The 17,144-nt window shown below is 42.4% G+C and overlaps 1 long non-coding RNA gene across 1 annotated transcript; it reads left to right on the top strand.

The window, feature by feature from the left end:
- The first annotated feature begins 1,709 nt into the window (after window positions 1-1,709).
- LOC122457244 lies at window positions 1,710-15,815 on the top strand. The gene is made up of 3 exons (XR_006276766.1): window positions 1,710-1,720; window positions 11,128-11,130; window positions 15,642-15,815. It is a non-coding gene; the product is annotated as an uncharacterized LOC122457244 (long non-coding RNA).
- The last annotated feature ends 1,329 nt before the right edge of the window (window positions 15,816-17,144 follow it).

Below are 17,144 nucleotides of genomic sequence, written 5' to 3'. Positions count from 1 at the left end.
ATAAATCTTTGTGTGTAATGTTGGTGTAGAGGGCTTCTACATCCATAGTGGCTAGGATGGGGTTTTTAGGAAGATCACCAATGGACTGTAGTTTTCTCAGGAAGTCAGTGGTGTCTCGAAGATAGCTGGGAGTGCTGGTAATGAAGGGCCTGAGGAGGGAGTCTACATAGCCAGACAATCCTGCTGTCAGGGTGCCAATGCCTGAGATGATAGGGCGTCCAGGATTTCCAGGTTTATGGATCTTGGGTAGCAGATAGAATACCCCAGGTCGGGGTTCTAGGGGTGTATCTGTGCGGATTTGTTCTTGTGCTTTTTCAGGGAGTTTTTTGAGTAAATGCTGTAGTTTCTTTTGGTAACTCTCAGTGGGATCAGAGGGTAATGGCTTGTAGAAAGTGGTGTTGGAGAGCTGCCTAGTAGCCTCTTGTTCATACTCCAACCTATTCATGATGACAACAGCACCTCCTTTGTCAGCCTTTTTGATTATGATGTCAGAGTTGTTTCTGAGGCTGTGGATGGCATTGTGTTCTGCACGGCTGAGGTTATGGGGTAAGCGATGCTGCTTTTCCACAATTTCAGCTCGTGCACGTCGGCGGAAGCACTCTATGTAGAAATCCAGGCTGCTGTTTCAACCTTCAGGAGGAATCCACCCAGGAGTTTCCCCCTCCTCCCCCACATCACACAAATACACTCAGCCCTATACACTAGCACAGGAAACAGATTCCTTTCTGATGAGAACTATTCATGCACTTTTTTTTTTAAATTTGACTCTTTCTTTTCCAGATCAAAGGTGATTTCCTTTCCCCACAAAGAACAACTGGTATAATTATTTCAACACCTCATGATGAAGTTTAAGAGCTCACATCTTACAGTGATGGGTGCCAGGGTAAGAACCTAGATAGATACATACATAAATGTGAAGTTATTACTCTTAGAACACACAAAAGCAGTATAATGCTCTTAAGAGGGCATACAACATCAATGCCATTAACCTAATCTTTATGAAAATGCACCATTATTAAAATGCGTCACTTGAAAGGATACATGTTTATATCACAGAATCCTCTGTTAACAACTCCTGCCATTAACGGTCAACTTTGCTGGCAGTCCTGGTGGAGAGACCAAGGATAGACTGAGTTACCCTCTTAATCCTAGAGGATCAAGGCTGAAGCACTTTGGAGGGCAGTGTGGTTTACCTTGCACTATGACCATGTCTACATTAGTATTTTTTACATGTGTTAGTTAACAGGTTAGCTGGACCAGCTAACATGTTAAAACTGCAACTTGCCTCATCTGCACAAGGATTTTAAGATGTTAGTTAACATGGATTAGAGATGCTCCTTTCTTCTAGTGAAAGGAAAAGCCTTTGTCTTCCTGTGCTGCACTGTTATTGTGAAGAAGTCTCCAGAGCTTTCCATCCAGCGCTTTTCACCAGCACAAAATTCACACTTTAAAAATCTAATGAGCAAATGGAAAGCTAGAAATAGGAAAGTTTTACCACCATATAGAAGCTGCTGGCAACTCTATGGGGGGAGAGAGCCCTAGAAACCTGAACTCTTCTGTATATAAAAAAGAAGAGACAGGTTCCTCTCAGCAGCTAGAGAAAAAGGAGAAGGGAGTACTAATTCACTTTACACTGTAGCAAGGAGGAAAATGGTGACTGAGGTCACTTAAAAGGAGACAAACCTCTCCCAGAGGCAGAGAGGGAGAGAGAATAGGAGAGGTAAAAATTGCCGCCTTTGCATATAAAGTAGATGGGTCCAGGACTTACACTATCTCCAAAGGAAGGAGAGGACTGCCACATTTATGGTCACATCACACAGCTGTGATACTTGTGTTGTGTGACTGAGAGCTGCACTCCACCATGCTCTAGCCTACTCTGCTTCAGAATACAATTCCAAGTATTGCAGAATACTCTCCAAATACTCCTGAAATATTGCCCCCCTTACATCATTCTGCCGTAAATATCTTTCTACGTAGTAAGTGCATATTGTCGTTTGTTTCTTTCTTTCACAGTATAGTCACACAGATACTGAAATTTTTCTCCCTGCTGAGTGTAACAATGAGATTTTTTAAAAAAACATTATTTCAAATGTTTTTCACAAGCTTGATTCCAAAAGGGATAATTCTCTGCTATATTTTTGGTCTGGTTATCAGATGATGATGGACAATAGATTGATAAGAGTCACTCAAGAAGATGCAAGCTCTTGTGTATAACAGCTATGCAATTATCAGACACTACTAAACTATTATTGATCCTGTTCACATTGGGTGATAACTGAGCATTTTCCACTTATTTAAAGTGCTGTTAGCCAGAAGCTCCCATCAATGAAAAGCAATAGACGAATTTCTTCAAACATGGTTCAATAAATAATAGCACATATAGAAGGTACATAGTTCCTTAATCTAAGTGAAACAACTAACTGTGAGGCACAAATATGCTATCTAGCTGTTGCTAAATGGTTGATTACAGTAAAACAGGTACCTCCAGAAGGTCATTTAATATGTAACCTGAAGTATCACTGATAGAGCCATCGTCACTCTCAAGAAAAAAATATTTTGCTCCCTTATGTACTTTCAATAATAAGAAAGAGAAAAAAATATCTATTCATATCAAAGTGGTAATTTTCCCCATAACCTCTTGGGTAGCTCTCATTGTCTTAATCACTAAAGCAACTTTTCTTATATGTAATTGTATTATTTCTAAGATATGCAAAATCTGCTTAATATTGGACTTGTACATTTTGATAGAAACATAATCACAACAAAAGTGGCTCTTATCAGTGAAATTCATATTAGTTTCATTTTGTCTTTTTTTAATACTGGGCCACGTAGGATGTGATCTGATATTCAGGGTATTATACTTCTCAAGCAGGCCCAGTAGAAACAGTGATGCTCTCCATGTAAAATGACTATTAAGGATACTAACCCGTAATTGCTAGGCTAATCTCTCTAAATAATCAGTAGTTTAAAAAAATAAAATAAAAAGGCTGACAACTGAGATTTAAGGTCTAACTAGAACTGACCAAAATTGTCAATTGAATGGGTTTAATTATTTATTGTGCCATATTTGCTTTCAGCATAAATATTTTATATTTTAAAGTAGATAAATAAAGTAGATAATTTGGTACAACAAAGAAGTTGTAATACACAAACTTTCAGGTCAAAAAGGTCTTTTCTTTGTTAAAACAAACTTTTAATCTACTGTTAAACATCCACAGCGCACCGTCACACCATGCATTCTATTGGCAGTATTGATAGAGAGATCAAGAGCAGGCTGGGCATAGAGATTCAACTACCCCCTTACTCTTAAAGGTGAACTCTTCCAGGTCATCTGGGTGACTCACTGGTGAGGACCATGGATCAGAAAATAGTACAATATATTTGCCAGATGTTAGGTTCACCCATAATGTTGGCTGTTAACAGCAGCAGTTGTTGCAGTCAGCAATAGATTCACGTCTGTCCAGCAGGACCTAAGCAAGGGAGGGTGAGAAAGACCCAATGAGAGCCCAGCACCCATTCCTTTTGATCTGTTCTGAGAGGAAACAGATGAGAGCTCTCAGAACATCTTGTCCCAGCAGGTACCCCATGGATAGGAGGTGAGAAGGACCTTTGGACTCTCTGACCCAAGCAAACATTTCCCTATTCTGGCCTGGATGAGGGAAAATGCCTGGGGGCAGGAGCTGGCAGCAACAACTGCTCCCAGCCACGGCAGCGTACACAGGGTGATAGGGTTTCCAACTGTCTAAATCACCCAAACACCCTTGCCCCACCCCTGCCCTGAGGCCACCCTGCTGCCCTGCCCCTTCTCCAAGGCCCCACCCTGCTCACTCCATCCCCTCTCCCTCTGTCGCTCACTCTCCCCCACCCTCACTCATTTTCACTGGTCTGGGGGTTCAGGTGCAGGAGGGGGTGCAGGGTACAAACTTTAGGAGGGAATTTGGGTGCAGGAGAGGGCTCTGGGCTAGGGCAGGGGGTTGGGGTGTGGGAGGGGGGTTGGGGTGCGGACTCTGGGAGGGTGTTTAGGTACGGGAGGGGGCTCAGGGCTGGGGCAGGGGGTTGGGATATGAGAAGGGGTTGGGGGTGTGGGCTCTGGGAGGGTGTTGGGGTACAGGCAGGGGTTATGGGTACGAGAGAAGGTGCAGGGTGCTGGCTCCAGGAGGGGGCTCAGGGCTGGGGCAGGGGGGTAGGGTGCGGGAGGAGGTGAGGGGTGTAGGCTTCTGCCAGGCAGCGCTTACCATAGGCGGCTCCTGGTCAGTAGCACAGCAGGGCTAAGGCCAATCCTCCCAGTTTTGCCAGGAGTCCCCTGGAATCAGGCCCTATCTCTCAGAGGAGATGAACTGCTCTGCTGAAGCCAAACTGCTGAAGCCAAACTGGGAGATTTTAGGCTACTAAAAGTCCAGCAGCACAGCAGGGCTAAGGCAGGGTCCCTGCTTGCCCTGGCCCCATGCCGCTCCCGGAAGTAGCCAACACAATCCCTGCAGCCCCTAAGGGGAGCAGGGGACTCCTCGTGCTGCCCCTGCTTGCAGGCATCACCCCTGCAGCTCCCATTGGCTGCAGTTCCCAGCCAATGGGAGCTGTGGCGTCAGTGCTCAGGGTGGGGGAAGCTAAATTGTTATAACACAATCGGGGACAGAATAAGATTGAGTTACACAAATTAAAACTCCATCATTTGAAATATGTAAATCAAGACCAGATAGCTTTCTAAATGATATGCACACATTATTGGACTCTAGGCAGGAATCACTGGGTGAAATTTATGCAAGAAGTCAGACAAAATGATGGTTATGGTTCTTTCTGGTCTTAAAAAGCTACAAATTTTACTGAATAGCAGAAAATATTTCCTAATTGTCTGGTCTAGTAAACTGTAGAACAGTCTGCCAAAAGTGGTGGAAGCCATATAACACTGAGCTATATAAGCTACACTGAGCTGAGCTCTCTGAAAAATATTGTAGGGAACCATCCTGGATTGTAGGATGGACTAGGTAATGTATTAACTTTTTCCATCTCTAACATGGAATGTTGATATCAAATATATAGCTATCTACAGACATATACATGCATGTTCACCATACAACTAAAGAAAACAAATACTCTAAGGAACTGTGGGTAGATGTATCTCATGTCATCATGATCTTTCCTCCAAAACATACATAGCGTAGATCACTGATAGGGTGTGCCTGTAATCAAATGTTTGCAAGCCTTGTCATTTCTCTCTTCCCCAAGTTTGTTGTTACAAGATATGGTCTTCCTTTCCTCCCATTGCTAATTTTTCACAAATAGTGTGTGGTTGGGGGTTGGGATGATCATTTTTATTTGGAGGGATCCTATTGTGAAATGCATTGCACAAACAAAAAGACAATAAAAGAGACACAGCAACAGAGTCAGGAACAGAATTCAAAACTATTGACTCCCAGTCCAGTGCCCCATCAATTAGGCCACACAGAGACTCAGTGGATGGCAAACCACCATGGAGAAGGGCTCTGTAGTGCATAGGACTGCACATTCCCTGCATAAGCTCTCCAAATCCAACCCAACCTTATGCACCAGAACTGCAATTTTGATGCTACAATGGGTCCTCAATAACCGCAAAGAGGAATGGCTCACACTAAAAAAGGTGATAATTGCTCCATTCACTAGAATGATAAAAATTAACATAGATTAAAAACCGCCTTACGGGTCTCAAAATGTAATTATAAATGAGGAACCACCATTAAGTGGGTGTGTTTCTAGTGAAGTCCCCCCAGGAGTTGGGTTTTGGCCTTATGCTATTTAACATTTATATCAAAGGACCTGGAATAAAACAATTGTCACTGATAAAGTTTTCAGATTACACAAAAATTGGAAGAGGGGTAAATAAAGAAGAAGACAGGTCACTGATTCAGAGAGCTCTGGATCACTTGGTAAGCTAGCCACAAATGTGCATTTTTTAGTATGGCTAAATGTAAACATATAAATCTAGGAATAAAAAAACTGTAGGCCATACTTACAGGAAGGGGACTCTGTCCTGGGAAGCAGTGACTCTGAAAAATATTTGAGGATGGTGGTGGATTATCAGCTGAACATAAATTCCCAGTGTGATACCGTGGCTAAAAGAGCTAACGTGATTATTGGAGGCATAAACAGGGGGATCTTGAGTAGGAATAGACAGGTTATTTTACCTTTGTATTTGGCACTGGTGCAACTGCTGTTTGAATACTGTGTCCAGTTCTGGCGTCCACAATTCCAGAAGGATGTTGATAAATTTGAGAGGGTTCAGAGAAGAGCCAGAAGAATGATTCAAGAGTTTGAGTCTATCCTTAAAAAGGCAAGTTTTCTAAGAGCTCAATCTCTGTAGTTTAACAAAGAAAAGATGAAAGGGTGACTTGATCACTGTTTATAAGTATCCAAATGGGGATCAAATATTTGATAATAGGCTCCTCAATCTAGCAGAGAAAGATATAAACACAATCCAATGGCTGGAAGTTGAAGCTAGACAAATTCAGACTGGAAATAAGGTATAAATTTTAAACAGTCTGAGTAATTAATCACTGGGGCAATTTACCAAGGATTGTGGTGGATTCTCCATCATCAGCAATTTTAAATCAAGAGTGGATTTTTTTTAAAAAGAGAAAATCTTTAATTCAAAACAGTTGTCATTTTGGGGAAGGTCTATGGCCTGTGTCATGCAGGAGGTCAGACTAGAGGGCCACAGTGGTCCCTTCTGGTCTTAGAATTTATGAAAACCTTGATGGGATGTTAACACAAATCAGTTTCTCAGTATGTCTTGTTTTAGTTTTACCTCTCAAAACCGCTATATGTAAAAGAAAAACCACCCCACCCTGAACCCTGTGCATACTTTGTGCACTGGTAGGGAGTTGGATTTGTGAGGTGTTAGTTAGTCTGTGCTGTGCTTGTGTTGATAGTGGTAGTCACTCTCTAACCAGTCCGCATAAATCTCAATGTTCTCAAAGTTTGAGAGATTCAGTATAAACAAAATATTCCGGTGGCCCAGACATAAAACCAACAAGAGATCATTCATGATCCCAAGTTGAAGATTCCTAGTTCTGGAACCCAGGCTGGAACCTACCCAAAAGGACATTTCTGTTGAGGTGCACATGGATCTGAAAGGCAGCCACTTCTTGATTACCTTCCTTTAAAGGGCTTAAGGCAGAACAGTAATTTGCAAGCATTTCACGGTCGAGGGATGACACCTTGAATAGGGGGAGACCTCTGAGTATCTGATATTGGTTTATCCCAAGCTATGAGAGGTACTGATAAAGCCTTTAGAAACAGCACTGCTGCCACACAGCTGGCTTGAACCCTAATGCAATAAAATCCAATGGAAAACTCATAATGAAGTTGTACTGTGAATAAAAATGGCATCAATATAAAAGTTCACTATTGTTAACACCATCATTTATATGTTATAAAGTATCATTGAATAGAATTTAGAGCCTGAAAAAAGGCATAGTGGGTCATCTACTTAAAACCCAAATGTATCTAACTAGAATTGGGACTTTTATTATTCTACTTCACTATAAATGCATTTTTGCAATATCCAAATTCAGTAAACACCCAACCACCACCACTCACATACTGAACTAACTACCACGTATACATACCATTGTAATTTAATTAATAGAATTAGAACTCCTCAACTGTGTGTCATAGACCCTGTAGTTCTAACATATAGGAATTATCTTAGAAATAAATTCTTACCACTTATATAGAACTCAAAATGTTAGAACTACAGGACCTATGGCACACAGCTGAAGAGTTCTGATTCCAGTGAGGTCCAGTACAACTCTCCTCACACACACAGGGCATTTCACCAAAGATAAGCAGGTAGAGAAAGCAAGCTTGATGCAAGTGTAAACATTCTCTCCTATTTCAACTGCTCTATCCGGAGTCCCGGACCTTTTGGGAGTCCGTTTCAATGTCATTCTGAAAGAACAAACCTTAAAAAGTAAACTTGAGGGGGACCTGAGAATGGCAGCCATCATGTGAGCTTTGAGCTTGTTTGCTGAAGTTCGCTGCAGCTGTAATGAGCACATGTAAAAAAGCACATCTTCAAAGGGAAAGAAAAGCACTTGCATTGATAGAATCCTGCTAATGTGCCCAGTAAAAATAATTAACACAACAGGGCTAAGAAAGTTAGAATTAGAAGCCTAACTATAATAGCCTGAGCATTAATTACAGACAATATTTGTGATTGTCCAGTAGCATGGCACAGAAATGTGAAGTGAATTAGTGAACAAAGATGCTTGACATTCTTTCTTCTCAATACAGGCACAGAAGGAATCAGCAAGAAGCTACAATTCCGTATCACACAATTACGTGCCTCATTCATTAGCACCACATCATTGACTACACCATGAAAGAAATGACAAATTAGCAATTTCACGGGACTAGCATAATACTATCATTTGTATCACAAAGTCAGCAAAATCTAGCCTCCAATAATTCAGCTCACTCTTCTAACCCAAGACTAGTCATCAATACGGTTTTATGTGCCTTGTACTAATCACTAAAGTCAGATAATACGCAAGGTTAATGGTTGCAGACAGTCTCGGGAAATATCCAAGATCTGATAAAGGAAACCCCATATTATTGCTGTTCCTTGTGTGTATATCCTGATCAAGAATAGGCAAAGGAGGAAATCAATGTTTAAGGCAGTTATAATACATCTCTTGGTGTAACATATAAATTGGCCCTTCATTGCCCATTCACATTTCAGTTAATAAATAGTTCAGACATAGGACACACAGATAGTGAAGACGTGTAACCATTGTATGTTTGTCACCCCTACTTTAGATTTATGCTGTTTTAGTACAACAGACTCTATCCAGGGCTTTTCAATTACCTCGCAGGCCTTTTAAAGAAAAGAATAGGTTGTTCTGATTAGTAGTTTACTATATATCCCACCACATCAAAAGGATTTCATTAATTTTTTCTTCATTTAGTTTTAAACAGACAGATAATTCACTGAACAATGCTAACTAATTCTCTTACCATTGACCGGAGCTATTAATGAAGAGTCACACATATTAGAGTTCTACTCTGAAACATATTAGATCTTTATTATTACTGATATGAAAACTCCCTTTCCTGTCCCCTTCACTGTTGACTGGTTGCTGACTGTATTTTTGACCTTTATGAATGTTTAGCACGTTACCCAGGTCTAGTAAACAGCATTCTTGCAGTATAAATGTTGCTAATGATTTATAAATTCACATTATTCAAATATGTCCAACGTTCCCTAGAATGTCAAACTCTGTGCTTTGGAACTTTTTAAGTGAGTAGTTTTTGGTGGGTTTTTTTTGTTTTTTTAAATAATATAACATCCATTTACTCTCCATAAACCAAAACCAGGCAAGCAATGCATTTAATTTGTAACTGTACCACTAAATGCAAATGTAAAATTGGCAGCTTTGATGTTGCAGCATTAAATATAGCTTATCTCACCGGTGACAGTGAGAAACAGACACTCTCTTAGGACTGTGAGTTATGACAGTCTCTCCAATGAGTGAAAAATCATCCCCATACAGCTGTCACCAATGAGATTTTCTTTTTTCCTCTCTCTTTGGTGCGTGTGCTTCACCAGAGCTTGAGCCACCACTCTGGTGGCAAAGATGGAGACAGTTTATTTTAATTAAACTAGGTGTACCTTTCATTATGAGTAGTTGCCCCCTTTCTCCTCAACACAATGATATTATAAACAGCTTTTTTCTTGTATTGCAAAGAATTAAAGCTGTGGGAGGCTTACCTTGTCGTTTACCAATTGATGTTGAATTAATATATTGTTTAATGCAGGGGGATGTGGGGGGTGGGGGTGGGGGGGAAATGAAGAATGCATAGGCCCAAGGACTATATGAGAGATTCTCTCTAGTAACAGCTCCCTCTTGCAGGCTTACTAGGGTGCATCTTAAAAATTCCAGATTAGAGAATTTATATTATTTGTAATGCCGTAGCACCCAAGAGCCCGCTTATTGACTGGCACCCCATTGTGCGAGGTGCTATACAAACACAGAATAAAGACGGTTCATGCCCCCAAAGAGTTTATAATCTGTGTAAAGAGCTTATAACATGTGCTATTACCAACATTATTGCAAACCAGTAGAATGCCAAAGCTCTGGACAGAGAAGCTCCTCTTCACTATACAGTAACTCCTCACTTAAAGTTGTAGTTATGTTCCTGAAAAATGCGACTTTAAGTGAATCGATGTTAAAGCGAATCCAATTTCCCCATAAAAATTAATAAAAATGGGGGGGGTTAGGTTCCAGGGAATTTTTTTTTTGCCAGACAAAAGACTTACTTTAGACTATACACTCTGTGTGTATGTGTGTGTGTGTGTGTGTGTAATACATATATATATATATATATATATATATATATATATATAACACACATACATACACAGTGTAAGTTTTAAACAAACAATTTAATACTGTACACAGCGATGATGATTATGAAGCTTGGTTGAGGTGGTGGAGTCAGAGGGTGGGATGTTTCCCAGGGAATGCCTTCGTGCTAAATGATGAACTAGCAATTGGCTGAGCCATCAAGGGGTTAACTCGTTGTTAATGTAGCCTCACACTCTACAAGGCAGCAGGAATGGAGGGAAGGGAGACAGAGACACACACCGTCTGTGTGTGGGTGTGTGTGTGTGTGTGTGTGTGTGTGTGTGAGAGAGAGAGAGAGAGATGCACATTTCCCCTTTAAGTACACTGACCCACTCTTTAGTGCACTGCCTTGTTAAGTTAATCAGCAAGCTGAGACCACAGCTGCTGCCAGGAAGCTCCCTCCGTCCTGAGCCCTGTCGTGTGTCCCCCTGCTCTTTGGAGATGGGGTAAGCGGGGTGCAGGAGCAGGGGGGAGGGGGTCACCCTGACATTAGCCCCCCCTCTCTTCCCCCCCACCCCAGCAAGCAGGAGGCTTGGGGAGTAGCTCCAAGGCAGAGGGCAGGAGCAGCCTGGGGAAGGGAGGGAGGGACAGATGAACTGCCCGGCAATTGATAGCGTGCTGGGCGGCTGCCGCACAGGGAACTTAGGGGAGCGGGGAGCTGATGGGGGGCTGCCAGACCACCCTGGTTCCAAGCCCCCAACCGCTAGCTGCAATGGGATGCTCTTTCTGCAAGCAGTGGACAAAGCAAGTGGCTGCCAAACGACGTTATAAGGGAGCATTGCGCAACTTTAAATGAGAATGTTCCCTAATTGATCAGCAACATAACAACGTTAACTGGGACGACTTTAAGTGAGGAGTTACTGTATCTATTTTGACTCTTTCTTTCCAAATGCTCTGGGAAATTCCATGAAACACAATTTTACTTGAATACTAAGTGTGGCGAATGAGGGAGTTGTCTGCATTATTTATATGAATATCATATGTACCTCACTGTACCCGCTTGATATTTTTGCGTGATTTTGCTGAGTTAAATCAAAAGGGGCTGGTAGGAGTAGCATGCAGGAAATAAAACAATGGTAGTAATAAGACACCTGGGGTAAACAACTTCAAGGGAGTTAAGATAACAGCAACTACACCATTAATTGGGAAGATGCTGTTTTCTAGTCAATGCAATGCAAGTCAGTGTAGCACATTTCCAATCTTGTGGGATTCACTACCAAGTGAATAGGGTAGCTGGAATGGATGTATGTATAAAATGCCTGAGATAACAATATACTTGTTTTCCACAGCTCAGTATAGGTGCTAGAAATAGGGGTATTGCTGGATCCCCTGGCTTGAAGTGGTTTCCATTATATACAGGGTTTACAGTTTGGTTCAATGGCTCTCAGCACCCCCACTATAAAATTTGTTCCAGCCACTGTGCAGTTCAGAAACAAGGAGGAATCTAGCTGCATGTGATTCATGCAGCTCAGACGAACATCTTAAGCTGCTGTTTTTTAAAGTGTTTTATTTTCCGGCTCTCATATATTTTAAAAATGGTGAAAATTTTGAAGTGAAGAGTTTGGCATTCAGAAACTTGAATCATTCCACTCAAATTGGAGATGTGCAAAGTGTGAGATTAAAGCTAGTTGAAGACAAAGAGGTATGAATTGACCTCTGGTGAATGCTTATAACTCTCAGATAGCCATATCCTGGTCCCAAGTGATAGGTAAAGGCATATTTGCTGTTGATATCAACATAGCTTTAAACCTGCTAAGGCCCCAATGTAGGCTGTAATGTATAGCAGACCCAAGGAAGACAAAAAATGTTCATGCAGAATCTTAAAATCCTGTGTGATTTATTCTTTGAATATAAATACCTCTTTCTATAATTTCAGTGAAAGGATTTTTTTAAAATTTATTTATTTAAGATGTCAATAACTTGACACTGTGCAAGGGGAAGGAACATTGAATGTGTGTGTAAGGTAGAAGGCTTTGGCACTCAAAGGAGTTGTGTCCCTTGAAACGAAGCCAGGATGGAAAATGGGCTTCAGTGGGACTAGAATTTTGCCCCAAAGTGAGCAATCCCTCAGAGTGATTGCGCTCTGACACCTTTATCCAGGGGGACAATAGAGAACAGAACTTTTCCAGATTGGAAACCATGTTTCTTTTGAAGAAAAAAAGAAAGATCCAAAGGTGAAAGAAAAATTAGAAGATAAGGACAGAAGTTTGCAGGCAGGCAAAGAGAAGAGTTTCATTTGAAGGTCTAATTGGAGCTGTTCTAATGTGGCAATTCTCACTTTACCATCTTCTCCCATGGTGCCCTGTTCCTCATCTAATTGTAGTGCTTCAGCATTAGATTTTAATTCCCCCAATTATTCTTCCCACTCTGCTCTTACACAACTGTATTATGGGAACTAGATACCTGTCCACTTTCTTTGATATTTGAGTCATACACCAGCATTTCCCAGAGTGTGGGCCACAAATGAGACTCAGTTGTTCTCCAGATGTTCAGCTCTCTCTTTTTATAAATATATAAAGTAAATCTCTAGTTATTATGATTATAAAGAAAAGTTTTGAAAATAGGACCTGAGTGTAAGAGATCCTTAAATATCTTCTTGAGTTTCCAGAGAGCCTGAAACAAGTGGGTGAATTGCCGCCATTCATTTTAGTGGGTGCTAATACAAATGCCAATTATGAGAATTTAAAGGGTAATATTAGTTATTACACTGCTGATCAAAGCATGTGAGAAAGAAGAGGATTTATCATATTATGAAAATCTTTGATTTCCAAAAGTGTGGGGCATGACTCCTGAGGTACAAAGAATTAGTCAGGGAGGCACAAAATATGCATGAATTATCATGGGGAGGCCTTTAATGACACATGGCGATATGTCAGGGGGAGGATGAGGTCGGGCAAGATTCATTTCATTTTACTGAAGGGTCTCCGCTTCCAAAAGTTTGTTAAATGCTCTTAAGTCACTGGGATATGCCCAGAAGTTGACAGTCTCTGTGGACCCTCCCTGCTGCACATGCTGGCCTCAGCCCCTTGCCCGCCAAGTCCACACCACACTCAGCCCACATCTTGAAGACTGGCCTGCCAGGTACAGTGTCACTCCCCATTCCTAAGAGGAGACGCAGGCTGCTAGAAGAGAAGCGAGGCCGGGCAGGCCCCCGAAGGTGTGGGGGGAACCCTGATGCAAAAACCAGCCCACAACAGTGGTGAGGAGGGGCACTAGCTGCCCCACAGCCCCTTCAGGTTTGACCTTGCAGCCCTCTCCATCATGTCAGGGGGAGGGGTATGGCAAGGCCAAAATGGAGTGAGTGGCATTGTGAGTGCACAAGGGTCACAGCATTGCTCAGTTTTGGCCCCACTGCTCCCTTGTCATGAGGGAGGGCCACAGAGTTCAAAGCTGAGTGGGCAGTGGGGCAGCCAGTGCCACTCCTCCTCGTCAATGCCCACAGTATTCACTGGGTGTGATGTGCATAGGGCTGCTGCAGGCGCTACTTTAAGCCATACTTTCATGCATTAAAATAGGAATTATATGATTTATTTGGCAGCAATCAGGAACCAGGAGTGAAATCCTTACCCCATTGAAGACAATGGGAAAACTGCTATTGACTTCAAGGGCGGGGGGTCACAATTTCATGCCAGCTCTTTTGTATAATGATGCTATTGACTCATCAAAATAGCTGCTGAAGAGAAAAGTGGCAAAGGGGTCTCAGCTAAAGAGAGTCTTCAAATGGCAACTCCACATCATATTTCACATTTCCTTTCATATCTACTTAGTGTTAATTAGATTAAAGATGTGTTACGACTGTCACTTCAATGAAAATGAAACTAACAACCAGCATGCTGCTTAGACACATGGGAACAGAACTTTCAAACAACAACCAGAAGATGACACAGACTTCCTTTCCTTTCTCATGGAGTTTGATCATTATGTGGCCCATGCAGATTCTGGTGGGGAAGTGAAATCAAATGTATGCCCAATACTGAGTTTCACTCTTAGAACTTTCATAACACAATAAAAACAATGTGCACATCTCTACTTTTGATAAAAGATTTGTAACTTTCCATTTACTGCAGCTGGAGTGATTTTACTGTGAAAGGAAAACTGCTTTCAATGTGTCTAGCTGTAGCGTTAAAAAAACACCAATGAAAATAGCATTTTTCTTTCTTCTTAACTGACTTTGTGAAATCACTGAGGCAAAAGACAAAATGTGGCTGAACTTAATAGAAAGGGATGAATAATTTTATGAATATTTACAACACGTGTAGCTATGCTAGGATAATGACAAGGGCAATCAAAGTGTCAGAGATAAAGCCTGCAGAAGCCAAGAAGTGAATTTCCCCCTTTCCCACCCCATGTACAGTATTTCACAATTGGCTAGGTGCACTGATCACCCTATTTACATTCCAAATGTAGGGCATTGGACTCCCTTGCAGGAGATCAGCCTAGATCACCACCTTGGTCCCTTCTGGTCATACCATCTATTAATCCAGGGGCCAAATAAGAAATTTTTAGCTTCAGCAAGTCCTGAGAGCACACTATGTGCTGCTACTGCACCACCCTAAGTTGTATGGTAGTGTGTAGGGTCTCTCCATTCCTCCGTTTTTCCACCTATACTTTTTTACCGTCATCTAATCTATCTTCTCTGTTTACCTGCATTCTCAATGCAACGCCCTAGTGAGGGAAGGCTAATGCAAAAAAAGGAGTCTTGATTGGTGACATGACATCTTCCATCCAGATCTCCTGTGGCACTCCCCCACAGACAGGCCTCCTTCACTCAAAGCCCATCACATGCTCCAATGAGCTTCTGTTTGTGTGCCATCATCTGCATCAGACCTGTAGAACAAGTGTCCATTGGGTGGTGGAAGGAGAGCGGTGGCTCTTTAAGTATTCAAATCCTAGCCCACTAAGGGCTTTGAATATGAAGACTAGGCCTGCTGCTTTTATACACTGCCAATCTGAAAGTTGCAGTACTAGTTGAGTTTTCTATAAGATGACAAAAAATGTGTGTGTGCACACTTCCAGTTATGTAGTTAATTGTATTGATGAATACACAGTGCGTTTCTTGTACAATGTTATAAGGATAGCAGCGACGTGAAGAGAATTCATTCCTGTATAGCTGTGGAGCCTCCCAAGCCGGGCTCCTGGAGTAGGCTACAGCAGCCTGAGGGCTGCCCTAATTTGTATCTCCTGCTGCTATGGCCCCTGTGGTTATTATGGAACATAGAAGCCTACCCACAACACATCCCCTTTGCCAGGGGTTTCTAGGACCTGGTCTACACTATGTGTTTATGTTGGATTTGGCAGCGTTACATCGAATTAATCCTGCACCCGTCCACACAACAAAGCCATTTTTTGAGACATAAAGGGCTCTTAAAACCGATTTCTGTACTCCTCCCCAAGGAGGGGATTAGCGCTGAAATCGACATTGCCATTTCCAATGAGAGTTAGTGTGAACGCAATTCGAAGGTATCGGCCTATGGGAGCTATCCCACAGTGCACCATTGTGACTGCTCCAGACAGCACTCTGAACTTGGATGCACTGGCCAGGTGTACAGGAAAAGCCCCGGGAACTTTTGAATCTCATTTCCTGTTTCGCCAGGTGAGTTCATCAGCACAGGTGATCATGCAGTCCCAGAATCGAAAAAGAGCTCCGGCATGGACCGAACGGAAGGTACTGGATCTGATGGCTGTATGGGGAGAGGAATCCGTGCTATCAGAACTATGTTCCAAAAGACGAAATGCCAAAACATTTCAAAAAAATCTCCAAGGCATGAGGGACAGAGGCTACAGCAGGGACGCAACACAGTGCCATGTGAAACTTAAGGAGCTCAGACAAGTGTACCAGAAAACCAAAGAATAAACAGATGCTCCAGGACAGAGCCCCAGACATGCCGCTTCTACACTGAGCTGCATGCAATTCTAGGGGGGGCCACCACCACTACCCCAACCCTGTCATGGACTCAGATGATGGGGTACTTTCTGCCATGCCTGAGGATTTTGCGGATGGGGAAGATGAGGAGGAGGACGAGCTTGAGGAGAGCACACAGCACAGCGTTCTCCCCGACAGCCAGGATCTTTTTCTCACCCTGACTGAAATACCCTCCCAACCCAACGAAGCCAGAGAAGGAACCTCTGGTGAGTGTATCTTTTTAAATATAATGCATGTTATAAAAGCGTTTTTTAATGATTAAGTAGCCCTGAGGACTTGGGATGCATTCGTGGCCAGTACAGCTACTGGAAAAGTCTGTTAACATGTCTGGGGATGGAGCGGAAATCCTCCAGGGATATCTCCAAGAAGCTCTTCTGGAGGTACTCTAAAAGCCTTTGCAGAAGGTTTCTGGGGAGAGCAGCCTTATTCCGTCCTCCATGGTAGGACACTTTACCATGCCATGCTAGTAGCAAGTAATCTGGTATCATTGCATGACAAAGCCTGGCAGCGTATGGTCCCGTTGTTTGCTGGCATTCAAGCAACATCCATTCTTTATCTCCGTTATCCTCAGGAGAATGATATCATTCATGGTAACCCCTGGTGAAATAGGGGAATTTAATTAAGGGGACATTCAGAGGTGGCCATTCCTACTTGGCTATTTGCCTGTGCCTGAAAAGAAATCCTCCCCACAGTTAACCACGCAGTGAGGGGGGGGCATTGATACTGAGCTGTTCGCATCTGGCTAGCAGAGATCTTCCCTGATACCAGCCATACGGTGGGAGGAGGGGTAAAGCAATCATCCCAGAGAATTGGATGGGGGGAGGGGATTAGTTTGGTTT

Source organism: Dermochelys coriacea, chromosome 1 (genome assembly GCF_009764565.3).
Source record: "Dermochelys coriacea isolate rDerCor1 chromosome 1, rDerCor1.pri.v4, whole genome shotgun sequence".
Classification (NCBI taxonomy): domain Eukaryota; kingdom Metazoa; phylum Chordata; order Testudines; family Dermochelyidae; genus Dermochelys; species Dermochelys coriacea.
The sequence above is the reverse complement of the archived record's forward strand: the minus strand, read 5'-3'. Positions and strand labels throughout refer to the sequence as shown.